Genomic DNA, 19081 nt, shown 5'->3' with positions numbered 1-19081 from the left:
TCCCCTAGGACTGGGAGCTCCAACTGATGGCCACATGGGAGCAGTCTCCAGCACCGGAGAATAAGCTGCGGGGGGGGGGGGGGGGGGGGGGGGGGGGGGGGGGGAATCCTGCCCATGCAGCTGAATGAAGTATGGGGAGCTAGATTTAGTTGTCATTTACAATCATATGGCGCTGATCTCATACCTCTATGGAACATAGTCATAGAATCATGGAATTTACAGTGCAGAAGGAGGCCATTCGGCCCACCGAGTCTGCACCGACCCACTTAAGCCCTTACTTACACCCTATCCCCATAACCCAAAAACCCCCTCCTAACATTTTTGGATACTAACGGCAATTTAGCATGGCCAATCCACCTAACTTGCACGTCTTTGGACTGTGGGAGGAAACCGGAGCACCCGGAGGAAACCCACACAGACAAGGGGAGAACATGCAGACTCCGCACAGACAGTGACCTAGCGGGGAATCGCACCTCGGACCCTGGCGCTGTGAAGTCACAGTTCTAACCACTTGTGCTGCTGTGCCGCCCAAAGATAATATCACTGATCTACACTTCTCTACATTATTGAGGAGAGAGGCAGCAGTTGGAGTGTTGCTTGTGGAAGCTGAAAATAGCTTATTTCTTCTCAATACTAAAGTTAACAGCAAAGATGCCAAAAATTGTATGGTTTTCATGGTGTTCAGTTTCCTCAGATGAGCTTTCATCTCTTAACTTTGTTCAATCTATTCCAAAACCATTGTTCGCTCTGAGGATAGCGATGGTGCGGCAGTGAGAGGAGGCAATAAACTACTACCGAACACAAGTCTCGACACTTTTATAAGATTATTTGCGGTGCATGCTATGAAATATCTTAAATTTATGGGAAATGTTGGACAGGTACAGGCAGGTGAACATGCTACCTGCAAAACCCTCTCATCAGCACACAAAAACCTTGCAGAAAAGGCAATTTAATAAATGAGGCCGACAAAGGATAGCTCAATACACAGTCATAGAATCATGGAATTTACAGTGCAGAAGGAGGCCATTTGGCCCATCGAGTCTGCACTGGCGGTTGGAAAGGGCACCCTACCCAAGCCGACGCATCCACCCTATCCCAATAATCCCACACAACCTTTTTAGCAAGGCCAATCCACCTAACCTGCACATCTTTGGACTGTGGGAGGAAACCGGAGCACCCAGAGGAAACCCACGCAGACACGGGGAGAACGTGCAGACTCCGCACAGACAGTGACCCAAGCCGAGAATCGAACCTGGGACCCATGGAACTGTGAAGCAACTGTGCTAACCACTACGCTACTGTCACTTGGTTCATCAACTGCAATGTTACACAGCTGGCCTGGAAATTGTTGGTTGAGCTCTTTAATCATGCTGCCATATTAGTAATTAATAGCATTTCTCTGTGGTGATCCAAGGTGGAACCACTCTAGCTCGTACAGATTTAGGGCCAGGTGCTTGTCTTCAAAGCAGGAATTTACATTTGGGAATTTTCTGCCATTCTGCCTCTATTCTAGCAGTGCCTTCCTACCATGCTTTCACCCGAATGAAGCAGACACAGGTTCGAGACATGTGCACCCCAGCCCAAAGCGTGCACGTGATGGCAACCATGGTGGGTGAATTCCGGAGTGAGCAGGTTAGAAGGCCTGCCTCTGTCCACTGGGACATCAACCAAGTTCTCAATGTGGTTATGCGCTCTCTAGGTCTCATCTTTTACCATCTTAAACAATCCTCTGCTGCTCTATATAACCCTGCCTCTCCATGCCACCCATCCTCCATGCCCCATGCTCCCTCCATGTACCGATGCTCCTTGCAAACCTCCATGTATTTTCTATACCCACTCTCCCACTAGGTACAGGACCACTAAGCCATAAAATAAGTCTTTGAAATGCTCATGAAATAAAATGTAAAAATCAGCATTTCAAAATCCCCTTTGAAAAATATGCTGCTCTGAAAAATATTGGGTGGGATTCTTTGTCCCGCTGTACCCATTTTCATCCTTCATCCCTGCAGTCGGCCAATGGGGTTTCCCATTGTGGGCATACCCATGCCATCCGCGGGTGTGAGTGCTGTTCCAAAAGGAAGGATCCCACCGACGGAGAATCAAGCCTATTTTATTTGCCAAGTTTTAATCCATTTTACAATATTTTTTTTTTTTTAATTTTAGAGTACCTAATTCTTTTCTTTTCCCAATTAAGGGGCAATTTATCGTGGCCAATCCACCTAACCTGCACATCTTTGGGTTGTGGGTTGAAACCTACACAGACACGGGGAGCATGTGCAAACTCCACACTGACAGTGACCCAGAGCTGGGATTCGAACCCAGGCCCTCAGCGCTGCAGTCCCAGTGCTAACCACTGCGCCACCGTGCTGCCCCTGTTTTACAACATTTAATCTTGTCCAAATAAAAACATTGAAAAATCACATCAAAAAAGTTAAAGTTATTACACGCTCAGAAACTGTCAATCAAACAAAGCTAAAAGTCTCCTTCGCAGCTGTGTAAAATTCATGGATTTGGAGCTCATCCAAGCATTTATAATGGAATATTATTGCACTGCTGTATCAACAAAGGCTCTTAAATTGAATATGTTAAAACCCCCGAAGAGGCTGAGCAGATGGCCAGCTGAATCATTAGGTTTCCTCCGGGTGCTCCAGTTTCCTCCCACAGTCCAAAGATGTGCAGGTTAGGTGGATTGGCCATGCTAAATTGCCCTTAGTGTCCAAAAAGGGTATATAGAGTTAATGGGTTACGGGGATAGGGTGGAGGAGTGGGCTTAGGCAGGGTGCCCTTTCCAAGGGCCAATGCAGACTCGATGTGCCGAATGGCCTCCTTCTGCACTGTAAATTCTATGATTCTATGATTAGCTGTCTGACTTCTTTGATTGACTGGTCAGCATCGGTTCATGAAATGAAAATCGCTTATTGCCACATTCCGGCGCCTGTTCAGGGAGGCTGGTACGGGAAGACTCATCCTGGAGTGGGTAGCACCCCTGTCTCTAAGTCGGAAGCTTCTGGATTCAAATTTTACTCTGGGGTGGGAGCTTCCAATCCCCACAATATATTTTGCAGAGACGGTAACTTCTGGTTCTACCAATGTCAAATCAGCTGTTTCCACAGCTCACACCCACTGCCGCCAGAGCAAGGGTCGCCATCAGCAAGACTGGAAGATTCTGCCGACTGGAAGGGCTGAAGATTTTCAGCCAAGGTCTTCATAGCCAATAAAGGTGCATTAATAACGCGGCCAAACAGGTTGAGTATCAATTCGTAAAATTCTTCCAACACAAGCCACTGACAGACAGTAAGGGAAAGTGTGATTTCTGGCCAACCATGTGATGGAAATAATAGTGGCATCTCCACCGCCACTATTCATATCCTTGGGCTATAACAAGCATGTAATAGAGCGTGTTGTCACAGCAACTCGGATTATTTGGTGAGGATTGGAGGAGGGTAGTTGTCTCAGATGGCTGAACAGGCTGCGTGGATTAGATTGGAGCTAACAGCACAGTACTCGATCCCCATTCTAACTGGAATAGATTCTGAACCTGCTTCCTTACCCTACCTATGGTGGATGTCATGGGCTGTGGGTCAGACATGCCCACGGGCAGAGAAGTGGAGAAGAAGAAGAAGACGAATATGCCTGGCAGTGCAGAAGAGAATAGGAATCTAATCTCTCAACACTTATAAGCTTTTATTTAAAGAAATACACACTACAAACTTGAACCTCCAGAGACTGCAACCAGTTTCGGCCTGTTCCTGCACACGTGAGCACAAGTGAATCTTCAGTTAATGCAACCACCTGAATACAATTAAACACTCAATTGATATATGATTAACAATTTATATGGGGCCAGCACATGCAGGTGCCACTCTGGGTTTGGTGTTCATCTGTCCCATCAGAAAATGTGATGACTGTTGCCCATGGGGCTCTGGTGAGGAGGGGTAGGGGTAGGGGTGGGGGTGGTTGTGAAATGATATACAAACTATTCTGGTTAAATACATTTTTTCATGTTACTGTTAAAAAGTAAAATAGCATACTTGAGGGAAGGTATCGTATAAAGGGTTAACAGATGGGATGTATCACTGACACGAGTCAGCCATTTGTCAGATTTTCAAGAGAGATGTTGAAATCATGCCTAAGAGCTATGTGCCTACCCTGTAATCTGTTTTGATGCTTATTATTGATATAAGTGTTTAGCAGATGTCAGAATATGTCTACAGTTTACCACAGAACCAAGTCCCAAACCTAGAGTCGGGTAGAAGAAAGATACAGGGCGGGATTCTGAGCAAATCGTCGGAGCGGGAAAAAATGGCCAAACCCTGGCGGGATCCACTCCGGCATCGAGCCGCCCCAAAGGTGCGGAATCCTCCACATCTTTGGGGGCTAGGACGCCTCTTCGGTGGCTAGGATGCCGCCGGAGTGGTTTGCGCCCCGCCGGCTGGCGGGAAGGGGTTTGGCGCCACGCCAACTGGCGATGAAGAGCCTCCGCCGGCCGGCGCGAGTTGGCGCATGCGAGGGAGAGCCAGCGTCTGCTGGCGTCATCCCCGCGCATGCTTAGGGGTGGGGTTCATCTCCACGTCGGCCATTGTGGATCGGTACAAAGCTGATGCGAAGAAATAGAGTGCCCCCACAGCACTGGCCCGGCTCCAGATCGTGGGCCAGGCCACCGTGGGGGCACCCTCTGGGGCCAGATCCACCGAAGACTCTGGAGGCCTCCCACGGAGCTGGGTCCCGCCGGCGGGTTCTTCGTTAAACGGGCATGACTTTGGCCCATCGCGGCCCATAGAATTGGGGCGGCCCCGGGGCCCATTGAGTCGCGCCGGTCCCCGCCATTCTCCGAGGCGGGCGGCGCGATTCACGCCGGGGCGATTTTTGGGGGGCTGGAGAATTCGGAGGACGGTGGGGGCGGGATTCACACCGACACCTGCCGATTCTCCGACCCGGTGGGGAGTCGGAGAATCCCGCACCACAATCTCAGAACATGGTGGCAGCTCAGAACACAAGGGAGGTAGAATGTTTAGCTGACCAGGTGTGAGTCGACACATTAGTTTTGCTTTGTCAATAGGCTGAGTTTCTTGTATGCAGAATTGAAGAAATCAAGAGTGACTTGTCAATCTGGTGCAGAGTGGGCAACAACACTGCAGTCAACTGTACGTGATGTAATGTCTACAGTGGCCAGTTTAGACTTGGCACTAAAGTAAATGAGGTTAAATAGTTTTCCATCTGGGCAGTATTTCATACAGTCTATTCGCCTTTGATGAGGCGATTAGTCACTGTCAGGGAGGTTGTAAATCGTATGGGGGCTGTCAGACAGCCTCACTTGATGTCAACCTGGATTTTGAAGTTGATTGTTTCAGATCTCCCACCCAAGACACTCAGTCATATCAGGATGAAGCAATTGCAGGACTGTGATAAAGTTTCTTGGAGCACAGTATTTGGAGCACAATCCACAGAATGTTATGATTTACTGAATCAAATGTTTTGGTCAGGCCGGTGAATGCAATGAAGAGTTTGTGGTACCGTTCTCACATTTTCTTGGAATTGGACAACAAAGACCAGAGGTTCCACTGGAAGGTTTAAAGCCACACTGTGTTGCTGGGAGCACCGCAACATCTATCACTCCCCCCGTTCCCCCCAACCCTAGTCACTGGAAGTAGGTGGCCCAGAAAAATGGGTGTTAGGACCCTCCTTACCATGGACAAGAGGGGCTGTTTCATATCACGCCATATGAAAAAAGTCAAAATTGAGTTTTATGGATTTCTTTAATCTCCATGATTAATTGTAGTTTCATATGCCTTCTACTGACATTGACGTTTTGAAATGTACACCAATTGGTGTGCCATTCGCAGTGAGCCAGGTGATAAATTATTTTATAATAATAGGAGGCAGTGGCAGTGTTTGTTAGCATATGGGATAGCCTTGGGAGCACAGGGAGAGGCTCTGGAAATACAGGAGAGTCCATCTCTAGGTTCTAGCAGCACTGAGATGGGATCCAGGAGTTTGTGGCCATTGGGGGTTCTGGTGGTCCACCAGGAGAGAGGCAGCCAGCAGGACTGGAGAAGAGTTTTGAGCTGCATTAACACTGGAGAAAGTTGGAGGCAATGGCCAGGATCTGCTTGGTGATAGAATCTGGGGTTGGCACGAAGCTAGGATTTGGCAGCCACAAGGGGAGAAAATGAGGTATCCAGGAGAATCAGAACTACCGTTGTTCTCTGAGGAAATTAGACACTCTCTCGCCTCAATTCTACGTTCCAGCCGCACCCCCTGAATCATCCGTAAGGCTTTTACACCAACAAGCAGCTCCTCGTGATTTCTGATCATCTAAATCTTATCACCTTGAGCGTTCAAGACATATCACAGCCCACATAATGCAATGGCCAAATTGCTGAGGAGTTGTCAAGATGTTACTGCTTTGATTTTTGTTAACTCCACTACAGTCTCCAATGAAACATTTTTCAGGAGCAATTTTGCATTTTATTTTTAAGCTTTTTTGAAGCGATTTCAGAGAGTAAAGTTGGAATTTCAAACAATCTGCATTTTATAATTTTGTGATTTTACTTTCCTCTTCTGCCTCATTCACATGCATACCCTTTGCCCAAATTCTGGAGCAATGTATAGAAAGCAGGCACTTTGTATCAAAGACCCCAGTTCCTTTTCCCACTTCATTACAACTTGAGATCGAGGCACCCCTCAGCTGTACTGGAGAAGAATATTGGGGTTGTTACAGTCTAGCTGAATTCCAAACCAAGCAGGTTACTTAGCAACTGCGTGAGGGATGCTTTAGACGTATAAACAAGATGAAACCTGGAGTCTTAAGAATGCAATCAAGCTGTTCCGATGATTCAGTGCTCTTTCACTCCCTTGAGCCAATCTGGCAAGGAAAAGGTCAGATTTAAAGTCCTCTGATTCCAGCTCACATACCCTTTGAGTACAGTTTCTCTATTCTGGATCATAAAAGCACTGCTCATGCACTGCACTGTACCTTCCAAATCATTCCCACCTTTCTCAAAATTATCAAATATTCAGTGAACATGGAATTGTGCATTTATCATTAATTAGGAACTGTGCAAGTTACTGATAATTGCCTAGAAGATCTGGAACTACAGCAATATTTGTGGGGTATTATTTTATTAATAAAAATGTTCGAGACCTGAGGTAAATGAGAATACATACAGAGCACATATATAAATAAGCTGTTAGGAGACAGATTATGATCAATGTAACCGTGTTGATTTAAATTGGAGCATGCTGTACTTTCCATTTTTAACCATTCCCAGTTTTTAAATTTTTAGCAACAACATCAGGAATATTCTTTGAGAAACAGAGGTGGTGGATGTTGATGCAGAATTTCAAAAGGTGTTTGGTTAGATGCTGCATTTGGAAGCTGATAAAGTTTTTTTTTCTTTTTAAAAAAAATTTAGTGTACCCAATTATTTTTTTTCCAATTAAGGGGCAATTTAGCGTGGCCAATCCACCTAACCTGCACATCTTTGGGTTGTGGGGGCAAAACCCACACAGACACGGGGAGAACGTGCAAACTCCACACAGACAGTGACCCAGGGCCAGGACTAGAACCCGGGTCCTCAGCACTGTAAGCAGCAATGCTAACCATTGTGCCACCGTGCTGCCCGGAAGCTGATAAAGTTGAAGGTAAAGTTAAGGGACTGGATCCTCTAAAAATGATGCTATGTCCCCAAGCCACTCTTGACTTTCCACAGAAAAATCAACAGCTATTCTCCTGCCTTGCAGGGTTGGCAGGGCTCCGGAGTGCTTCAGCTGCGGATGTGGGCCCCCGCACTTCCGGTCGCGAGTCCGCGCATGCGCACGGCGGCGGCTTGCAGCGGCCACGCAGTGTGCGATGGCGGACTCAGACGCGGACTGACATCGATAATGTAGGCCCGCCTGAGATTGCGCGCGCCCACAGATCCGAGCCGTCCGATCGCTGCCCTGACTGCCCATGATGCCCCCCCCCCCCCCCCCCCCCCAGTGCTTGATGCCCCCACCCCACCAGGGCGGCCACGGATTAAGTCCTCAGCCGCCACTCGAGGTTCCTGACGGCAAATACGTGGTTAGAACCATGCCGTCGGGAACTCGGCCAGTTTTGCCCAGAGAATCATGGGGGAGGGGCCTCTATCAATGGAAATCGCGGCGCGAGCAATTTATCAGGGACCGGAGAATCGTGAGAACAGCACCGGCTACGATTTCCATGTAAACGGTGATTCTCCGCCCCCGCGCCGAAATCGCATTCGGCGCGGGGCTGCGGAGAATCCAGCCCAAGATATGCAGCATTAAAAGTTTGTCAGCATGGGTAGAAATCTGGATTGGAGGATAGCAAAGAAAATGTAATGAATATTGCTTGATCATTCAGGGGTCAGTATTATTGTTCTCAAGGTTTCTGGAAGTAATCTATAGTTTGGGGTACAATGTCAAAACAGCAGAGGACACAAATATAATAACATGGCGTTGCCATTCTCTCAATGCACAGTGAGGGGGCACTGAGTTAGTGTGGGGGTTTGCGGAGCATGGTGCCAGGACATTTAAAAAAAATAATCCATATTGTCACAAGTAGGCTGACATTAACACTGCAATGACGTTACTGTGAATAACCCCTAATTGCCACATTCCGGCGCCTGTTCGAGTACACAGGGGGAGAATTCAGAACGTCCAAATTAATAACAGCACGTCTTTCGGGATGTGTGGGAGGAAACTGGAGCACCCAAAGGAACCCCACGCAGGCATGGGGAGAACGTGCCGACTCCACACAGACAAGTCGGGAATCGAACCTGGGACCCTGGAGTTGTGAAGCAACAGTGCTACCCACTGTGCTACCTTGCCACCAATGGTGGCATATTACTATGGTGTTATTACAACACACCATATTACAATGGTGACTTATCTCTACTCGTGCCTAGGTTCACATGTGCCCACTAAGTGCCTATAGTTTCTGACTCTTCCTAACCCTCTCACTACAGTTAGGTGTATCCCCAGGATCCACCGCTGAAATTGAGGTGGCCTGCTCCCTTCCACGCCCTGTTACCTGTGATGATCTTAGCGGAAAGTGCCCCGGGGGCAGCATGGCTGGTGCAGTTCCCAAGGGCTGGTTTAGCACAGTGGGCTAAACAGCTGGCTTGTAAAGCAGAACAAGGCCACTAGCGGGGGTTCAATTCCCGTACCAGCCTCCCCAAACAGGTGCCGGAATCTGATGACTAGGGACTTTAAACAGTAACTTCATTTGAAGCCTACTTGGGACAATAAGCAATTTTTATTTCATTCAGTTCCACCTTTCTCGGTGTGCGGGGCTGGAGGTGTGTCATTCATAGGGAGGGGGGTGTCAGATGGACAGTTCACCCCCAGGATCTCCTGGCTGGAAGGTTCCGGGCTGCGCTCCTGCTGATCCTCTTCCCTGCAGGTGTCCGGGTGCTTCGGGATCCTCCAAGGGATAGGAGGACAGCTGGAGAGAGATCCAGAAGGCCTGCCGTCCTCTGGCGCTGATACACGTGGATTCTTACTAGTGCCTGGACCATACAGTTGAAGTACTGCATCATGGAAGATATGCCCTCAGCCATGGGGATTATGAGCTGAACCATCCCCTGCCATGGAACACACCTCCTGCACCAAGTTCTCCATTGCAGACGCCACCCTCGCAGTGTTAGCCTCGTTGACTGACAAGCACCTTGGTTAAATCAAGCAAACTATCCAATGGGGAGCAATTCTACAAGAAGTAGTGATGAAAGGATGGCTTAAGAGCATCAAGGCACTCCTTTGGTCACAACAACATATTGGACATACCAAGATGAATTGACAGCCCAAGATGGCATCTTGTACAAAGGGAAGGCAGTCATCATCCCGAAGGAGGTGAGAGGAAAGATGCTGGAATGTATCTGTGCAAACCATCAAGGAATTTAATTGACTCTGAGAAAGACAAGAGATGTTTTTTCGCTGGCCAAACATGAGCAATTAAATTAAAGACGACATTGGCCAGTGTGGTGCAAGTTAAACAAGCTAGAGAACCATTGATGATGCATGCCATTCCAGACAGACCATGGATGACGCTGGGAGTAGATCTTTTCACTTTGGCAGCAACTGATTACCTTGTCACTGTGGACAACTATACTGATTGCTTGAATATAGACCAGCTGACTTCAATGATGAAGAGAGAAATACCGTCATAGAGTTTTACAGCACAACTGAAGCCCTTCGGCCCATCATGTCTGTGCCAGCCATCAAACACCTAACTATTCTAATCCCATTTTCCAGCACTTGGTCCATCGTATTCTACGCTGTGGCGTTTCAAGTGCTCATCTAAATACTTCTTAAAGGTTGTGAGAGTTCTCAGCTCTACCATCCTTTCAGGCAGTGAGTTCCAGATTCCCACCACCCTCTGAGTAAAAACATTTTTCCTCAAATCCCCTCTAAACCTCCTGCTGCTTACCTTAAATCCATGTCCCCTTGATATTGACTCCTCTACTAAGGGGAAAGGTTTCTTCCTGTCTACCCTGTCTATGTCCTTCATAATCTGATATCGCTCAATCAGTTCCTCCTTCAGACTTCTCTGCTCCCAAGAAAGCTACTCCAACCTTTCGTCATAGCTGAAATGCTCCAGGCCAGGCAACATCCTGATGAATCCGTTTTGCTCGGGTTCCTTGTTGCCATACTTGGTCAAATGCTGCCTTGCTGTCAAGGGCAATCACTCCCACCTCACCTGTGGACTTCAGTTTTTTTGCCCATGTTTGAACTAAGACTGTGATAAGGTCAGGATGTGAGTGGCCCTGGCAGAACCCAAACTGTCCATCAGTGAGTAGGTTACTGTTAACCCCAGCACTTGTGTCTATGTATTTACATTGTGTATTTATGTATGCACGATATTTTTTCTGAGGTGTGGAATGATCTGTCTGGACTGTACGCAGAACAATACTTTTCACTGTACCTCGGCACATGTGACAATAAACAAATCAAATCCAAGTGCCGCTTGATAACCTCTTGATGCTCGAGAGTAGACTGACGTGGCAGTAATTGGCCGGGATGGATTTGTCCTGCTTTTTGTGTACAGGACATATCTGGTCAATTTTCAGCATTGCAGATCAATGCCAATCTTGTAGCTGTACTTGAACAACTTGGCTAGGGGCGCAGTATGCTCTGGAGCACAAGTCCATTGAATCCCAACAGTGCAGAAGGAGGCCATTCAGTCCATCGAGTTTGCAACAACTCTCTGAAAGAGAACCCTACCTAGGCCTATTCCTCCGTCCTATCCATATAACCCTTTATCCCCATTTAATCTTGGACACTAAGGGGCAAGTTAGCATGGCAAATCCACTTAACCAGCAAATCTTTGGACTGTTGGAGGAAACCGGAGTTTCCTCCATAGGCACGGGGAGAACGTGCAAAGTAGAATGCCTGAAAGTCCATTTCAGTTGGTGCAGCATTCTAGACATTTGAATGGTGAGTGACGGTCCTCAGTTTACAAGTGCAGAATTTGACCAATTCACAAAGGATTGGCAAATTCAGCTCTACACATCACCAGTCAAATGGAAAAGTTAAGGCACCGATGAAAATTGTCAACAGTCTTGATAAGAAATTGAGCAAATCTAGCACTGCTGTCTCCAAGACAATCCTTGAGCGGCAGAACACATTGACTGAAGGCATGGATAGTAATCCTCTCCGGAGTCATGCCGCACCCAAACTACTTTTACAACAGCAAAAAAGATACTAAAACCAGAAACAGTCACAGCCGTGAGTGGAAAGATCAAGCCGAAATGACAGACAGCCTAATTTCAGTTTGAGAAGACTGTTACACCATCACCAGAGCTGAGCATTGGAGAGCCAACCAGGGTGCAAATCTTCAACACCCTCAACAGGGGTCAGCCTACATGGAAACTTGGCACATGTGGAGAAATTGTTGCGTCAATTGTACACAGTGGAAATATGCCTGGAGTTTCTTCACAGCAATTGGGTGGTTCGGGAAAAGGGATCGCAACTGCTGTACTAAGGACAGAACTACCATCAATCACAGAGGTCCATAGGTCCCTAGCAACTACAATGAAACAACAACAGCTACCAAGGCAAAAAGGGCCACGGGAACTACACTGTCCAGACAAGAAACATCATCCAGATGAATAGCCAATGTCAATGCACATACATTCAGTTAAGAGACCTGCATGATTTAAAGACCAAGGAGTAAGTTTTCTGAATCTGCCCGCCACGGGAATCATAAGGGTGGGATGGACAATTTAACAGACCATTAAAAGGTCTGTTAACCTCGGGTGAGAATCTTTGGTCCCTGGATGGGCGGGACCAGAAAAATATGCTTTATGTGTGCAATGCATCTACATAGACTGACAAGTGGAACAAACAGTTGCTCATGTCTGAGAAGAGTGGGTGTATAGTGGGTAATGTGGGTATCTTACAGTCTCATAGGATTATGCATGCAAAAGTGTCTTTTATTCACTAGGAAAAGGGACATGTTTGTATCATTTGTTCGATATGAAAAGGGGAATGTTTGGGTTTTGAAATATAATCAGTCTGATTGACATATCTGGCATTCTGCAATCATTATGACTATGCCATAAGGCTTCCTCTGGGAGGAGACATCTTAAGATAGGGTTAACAAAAGCCTCTCACTGAGACAGACACTGAAGAAGACTGCTATCCACATACATGAAACAGGGATCATGACCCGGCGCTCCTGTTGAACCCAAGGCACACTGTTTCCCATTGTTTCACAAGCAAGTCTACAACACTCCTACTTTGAGACAAGTTGAGCTGCCAATGGTTTTTCTGTGTTTCGTAGAATTAAAGAAGTCACCCATTGTAAAGTCTTCAAGATATGCTTTTCCACAAGTGCATTTAAAAGGTTTGAAGCCGGCGAAATAAAAGATCACTGTGTTGATATCTGTGTGAATCCTGTGTGCTTAAATCCTGTGTTACATGTGTACAATCATATCAAGATGTTAACTTACTTATTTTTGCACTCCGAATGCATGGACTAAATTGTCTGGTCGCACAGTGTTAGCAGTATCCATAATTTGGCCAACCAGGCTGATCATCAATGTGAAAACCATTCCAATACATGGAAGTCCAGGGTCGCCAATGCCTTCTTAGGGCATGGTATCTGAAGAGAGGGAGAGAGCTTATAGAGTGGTCTGATCTGCTGTACATCCTACGTAATTATCAGCATAAGTGACAAAAGTTGTCCAAGAGGCAGTAAAAGTATTCAAAGTTACAGTTCAAAAACCTTGAAGTAGACCTTGACCAATGGGCGAAAGTAAGAGAATGCTAAAGACTGACTTGGAGTATACTTTTGGAATCAGCAATTATTAGGTGCCACAACAAAAACTTTCCGACAAAAGAAGACAATTGAATTTAAAAGAGAAAAATGGCTCTTGAAGAAAACGTGGTGAAAAACAAGGGAGTAAAAGAAGAAATGGGGTAAAATCAATGGTCAAAATGAAATGATCACATCATATGCACAATCTTTAACATGAGAAAACATTTCAGATTCTGGAAACAATGTGCAATTTCCAGACACTGGTCGGGAAGGATATTTTCACATTTGGTAATATTAAATTAATAGTTCATTAAGTTCAGTAAAAAGCTTTCTTTAAAACCAACTTTAAAACTTGGATAACCTGGCGTAAATTAATACAACTGATCCCTCTGTTCCTGTGTCGATGAAATCTACATTAGAGTGCATTAGATTAATTGAAGGGCAAGCTACAGAAGTAAAAGAGAGAAAGAATTGGAAGGTTTGCTGATGGGGTTAGAGGAAGAAGTGTGGGGGAGGTTTCATAGAATCATAGAAACTCTACAGTGCAGAAGGAGGCCATTTGGCCCATCAACTCCACACCGACCCTCTAAAAGCCAGCTCATACCCTCACCCTATCCCATTAACCCTTTAATCTAACCTATACATCTTTTTGAACACTAAGGGGCAATTTAGCATGGCCAATCCACCTAACCGGCACATTTTTGGACTCTGGGAGGAGACACGGGAGAAAGTGCAAACTTCACACAGCCAGTAACCCAAGGCCCGAACTGAAACTGGGTACCTGGTGCTGTGAGGTAACAGTGCCACCGTGCTGCCATACAGTAATTTTGTTTTTAATATATAAATTTAGAGTACCCAATTCATTTTTTCCAATTAAGGGGCAATTTAGTATGGCTAATCTACCTATCCTGCCCATCTTTGGGTTGTGGGGGCGAAACCCACGCAAACATGAGGAGAATGTGCAAACTCCACACGGACAGTGACCCAGAGCCAGGATCGAACCTGGGACCTCGGCACCATGAGGCTGCAGGGCTAACCCACTGCGCCACAATGCTGCCCCAATACAGTAATGATGTACAGGCTGGAGAAGCAGCTCTATCCTGCTCCAGGGCAGCAAGGCCAGTGACCTCTTGTCAATAAATTATGTTCACATGAACAGTCTCTACCTTGCTGCTGCGGACATTGCCTGTGTCAGACATATACACCAGCATCAACCAAATGGGCTGAATGGCCTGTTGCACTGCAAATTATGTGTCAATTTTTTGGAGATAAATTTACAAGGAGTGAGGACAGGTGGTTATGTGAGAGTGGTGGGGGTTGGTGCAGGGTGGGAGGGGTACAGGGGGCTCATTCCTTTGAAATTAAAGTACCAAGAATTTGTATTCTATTGGTTATGCTCTTGAAGTGTGGGACCCTGTCACTCCTTGAAGAGGGTTTTTCATAGATTCACAATAGACAGGTGTTGATATTTAAATGCCCTCGCAAGTCACTCAGTTCACAGACAATTAGGAATGGGCAATAAATGCGAGCCAAGCCAGTGTTGTCCGTATCCCATGAAGGAATGAAAATAAAATCTCGAACACACATTTCCAAAGATGCAAGAGAATTGGTACCTCAGTCTACTCAAAATGCCACTGAAGGTTTAAGTGGAGGTATAGGAGCAAGCCGCTTCTGCAATTTGACTGCATCCAATTGATGAAGCATGCAAACAATTCAAATAGTCTGGTCAGAAAGCAATAAATTTCACCCCTGCAGGTCTCTTTAGAACTCCATCGAGTTGTTGGAAAATCATTCAGCACAGGTTGTGAAGCCAGCATCAGTTCCGCAACAGGCAAGAAAATGTTTGTTAGCTCCTTCACGGCTGCCGAAATGTAGAGAAGCCCTTTGCGGACATAATCTTTCAAGCTGGACATGCTTTGGAAAGCTGGGCACCATGTTGGTGAGCAGAAAATCAAAACCATGCTGGGCGTTTGTAAAGCAACAAAACTAGACGGTGCTATTAGAAGCAACATGAGACATTGTGTACTTAAAAGCAGCTGCTTGTGTAAATGAGGCCTCGACGAGGTTATACAGAACTCAATATGCCTCATTGATAAATAACCCTTAACAGGAAAGTTACCAGCGAGGCAGTTGAAATTTGATCTCTATTCAACCAATCAACTGTTACCGTGGTCTTCACATGACGTAATTTACTGAAAGAAAGTCCAAGAAGGATAGTGTGATGCGAGCTTTTGGTTTTAAACAAAAAGGAGATCATTGGTGATTACATAGATTACATAGAATTTACAGTGCAGAAGGAGGCCATTCGGCCCATCGAGTCTGCACTGGCTCTTTGAAAGAGCACCCTACCCCCTGTCCAAGGTCAACACCTCCACCCTATCCCCATTACCCAGTAACCCCACCCAACACTAAGAGCAATTTTGGACACTAAGGGCACTTTATCACGGCCAATCCACCTAACCCGCACATCTTTGGACTGTGGGAGGAAACCGGAGCACCCGGAGGAAACCCACGCACACACGGGGAGGATGTGCAGACACCGCACAGACAGTGACCCAAGCCGGAATCGAACCTGGGACCCTGGAGCTGTGAAGCGATTGTGCTATCCACAAGGCTACCGTGCTGCCCACATGATCATGATCTAAGGCTGTCATCGATAGGTCAATGAGGCCCTGACAATGTAACAACCTGTTCACCATTAAAAGGAAAAAGATCTAAAGGAAGCTGAGAAGGTAACTTTGTTACTGCAGAGAAGGTATGAACCCAGCTGACCACACAAGGAGCTGCATGGCAGCCTTGATCATGCAGCCAAGGGAACCAGTTGTGGGAAAGAGGGAGTCAAAAACTGAACTCGACTCATTGAATATCTGTGCTGCGCTTATAACTACATATTAAAGGAGCTTGACTCATTATCAGCAGGGTACTTAAAAAATCCTGACCCAAGGATATCTACAACTAAGAGGTGTTTGTCACCTTGGGTGATTGTATGACTTTTTATTTAGAACGTATTTGGGCATTGTATTGCAAGATCAACTTTATTGCTAACAGTCGACTAAGAAGGCCATTGTGTTGCCACGTACACGAAGGTTATTTGGTTCCCATGGAAACAGAAAAGTTCATTGTATAGCCAATGAGCTTTGCGCATGAGCAGTGGAAGAGGCCACATCCAGAGTGAGGCACCGACAGAGTGAGTTTTAAACTTGGGAATTTGGAACAGAATGGGAATTTGATGCAGTGGGAAGAGGTAATTTTTATTTGCTTTTACTCCTTGGTTTCTAACTTTTAAATCTCCAGAGAGTGTTCTTGCCCTGCTGCCACTAATGCTGCAAGGGGATGAGCTGATTGGTAAAGAGTGGGAAAGGTGCTAAGTCTTTCACCACTTGCAGGTTGAAATTAAGTTTTGTGGTTTAAAATCTGAAAGGGCTATAATTGGTAGTATCGAGGACAAGGAAAGAAGGGCTATAGAGAATTAGATATATTCTAATATCAAGCATCTTCTGAGCTTTAATTAAAAAGGGGAAGTCATGGCGAGAAAACTCAAAGCCTTAGTATGCTCCTGTTGCTTCATGTGAGAGACTGGGAACATTTTCAGTGCCTGGGACAGCATTTGTGCAGGAAGTGTCTCCAGCTCCAGCTCCTGGAAGCCCGGGTTTCGTATCTGGAACATCGCCAAAGACACTATGGAGCTGGAGAGTGTCGTGGACAGCATGTACAGAGAGATGGTCATACCACAGGCTCAGACTACACAGGCAGGAAGGGAACGGGTGACCACCAGGCAGAGCAAGAGAGTTAGGCAGGGAGTGCAGGAATCTCCTGTGGCCATTCCCCTGCAGAACAGATGTACCACAATAGATACTGTTGAGGGGAATGAACTCTCAAGGGAAAACAGCAACAGCCAAATTTGTTGCATCACTGTTGGTTCTACTGCAGAGGGAAGAAGTAAAAAGTGTGGGAATGAAATAGTTATAGGGGATTCAAATTTAAGCAGAACAGATCGGCATTTCTGTGGCCACAAACAAGACTCGAGGGTGGTATGTTGCCTTCCTGGTGCTAGGGTCAAGGATGCTTTGGAGCAGTTGCAGGAAATTCTGGAAAGGAGGGTGAACAGCCAGTGGTTGTGGTGCACATCGGTACCAGCAACATTGAAAGCAGAATATAGAGAGTAAGGAAGAAAGTTGATAAGTCGAACCTCAAAGGCAGTGATTTTAGGATTACTGTCAGTGCCACGTGCTAATCAGAATAAAAATAATAACATATATCGGGTGAATGCGTGGCTGAAGAGATGATGTAAGGGGGAGGGTTTCAGATTCCTAGGGCACTGGGACCGGTTCTGGGGGAGGTGAGTCCTGTACAAATTGGACAGGTTGCACCTGGGCAAGACTGGAACTGATGTCCTTGGGGGGATACTTGCTAGAGTGGCTGGGGAGGGTTTAAACTAATGATGCAGGGGGATGAGATCCTATGTAAGGATTCAGAGCAGGAGAAATCAAGAACAAGAGAAAAGACAGCAAGGAGAATAAGAAAAGTGATAGGAAGATAAATTAAGGGCCTGTATCAGATAATGACACTGTAAAAATTAGTAGGAACGAGACAAGGAATGTTAAAAGGACATTACCATTAAAAGGACGCATTCAAAATAAAATGGATAAATTAGTTGCGCAAATAGATTGAAAGGAATATGATACAGTTGGGATTGAGGAGACATGGCTCCAAGGTGGCCAGGAATGGGAACTAAACATTGAGGGCTATTCGGTTTTTAGGAAGGACAGACAGAAAGGAAAAGGTGGTGGAGCTGCATTGTTGATTAAAGAAGATATTGATATAATATTGAGGAAATATATGAGTACAGACAATGTGAAATCTGTCTGAGTCGAGGTAAGAAACATCAAGGGGCAAAACCATTCATAGGGGTGGTATACAGACCACCAAACTGCAGTGGTAATGTTGGGAATAGTATTAGACAGGAAATCAGAGATGCGTGTGATAAAGGAACATCTGTGATTATGGGTGACTTTAATCTGCATATAGATTGGGTGTCTCAAATTGGTCACAGTACAATAGAGGAGGGATTTTTGGACTGTATACGGGATGTTTTTCTGGACAAATATGTTGAGGAACCAATAAGGGAACAGGCCATCTTGAACTGGGTGTTGTGCAATGAGAAAGGATTAATTGGCAATCCAGTTGTGAGAGAAACTTTAGGGATTAGTGACCATAATATGATAGAATTCTTTATCAAGCGGTTAGTGAGTTAGCTGATTCTGAGACCAGGGATCTGAACCTCAATAAAGGTAACTATGATGGTATGAAGAATGAGCTGGCTATGACAGACTGGAAAACATTACTGAAAGGAAGGACAGGCAGTGGACAGACATTCAAGGAATGAATAGATGAACTCCAAAAGTTGTTTATTCCTATTTGCTTAAGAGTAGAAAGGGAACTGTGGTCAAACCATGGCTTATAAGGAACATTAGAGATTGTATTACATTCAATGAAGGGGCATACAAATTAGCTGGAATAAACAATAGACCTGAGGATTGGGAACAGTTTAAAATTCAGCAAAGGCAAACCAAGGGGCCCATTAGGGGATGGTTTAGCACAGTGGGTTAAGACAGCTGGCTGTAATGCAGAGCAAGGCCAGCAGCGCGGGTTCAATTCCCCATTTCTGTGTATGTCTGTGGGAACTAAGGATGTGGCCCAGCTAGTCAGCTAAAAATCCCATGATGCCTCATACATAGCAATATTTTATATATGCTCTGGGCCCACGCCAACACCAAGCACACAAAACGATCATACTCTATTTGAAACATATAACTGTGTGTG

Source organism: Scyliorhinus canicula, chromosome 6 (genome assembly GCF_902713615.1).
Source record: "Scyliorhinus canicula chromosome 6, sScyCan1.1, whole genome shotgun sequence".
Taxonomy (NCBI): Eukaryota; Metazoa; Chordata; class Chondrichthyes; order Carcharhiniformes; family Scyliorhinidae; genus Scyliorhinus; species Scyliorhinus canicula.
This window is presented reverse-complemented; position numbering follows the sequence as displayed.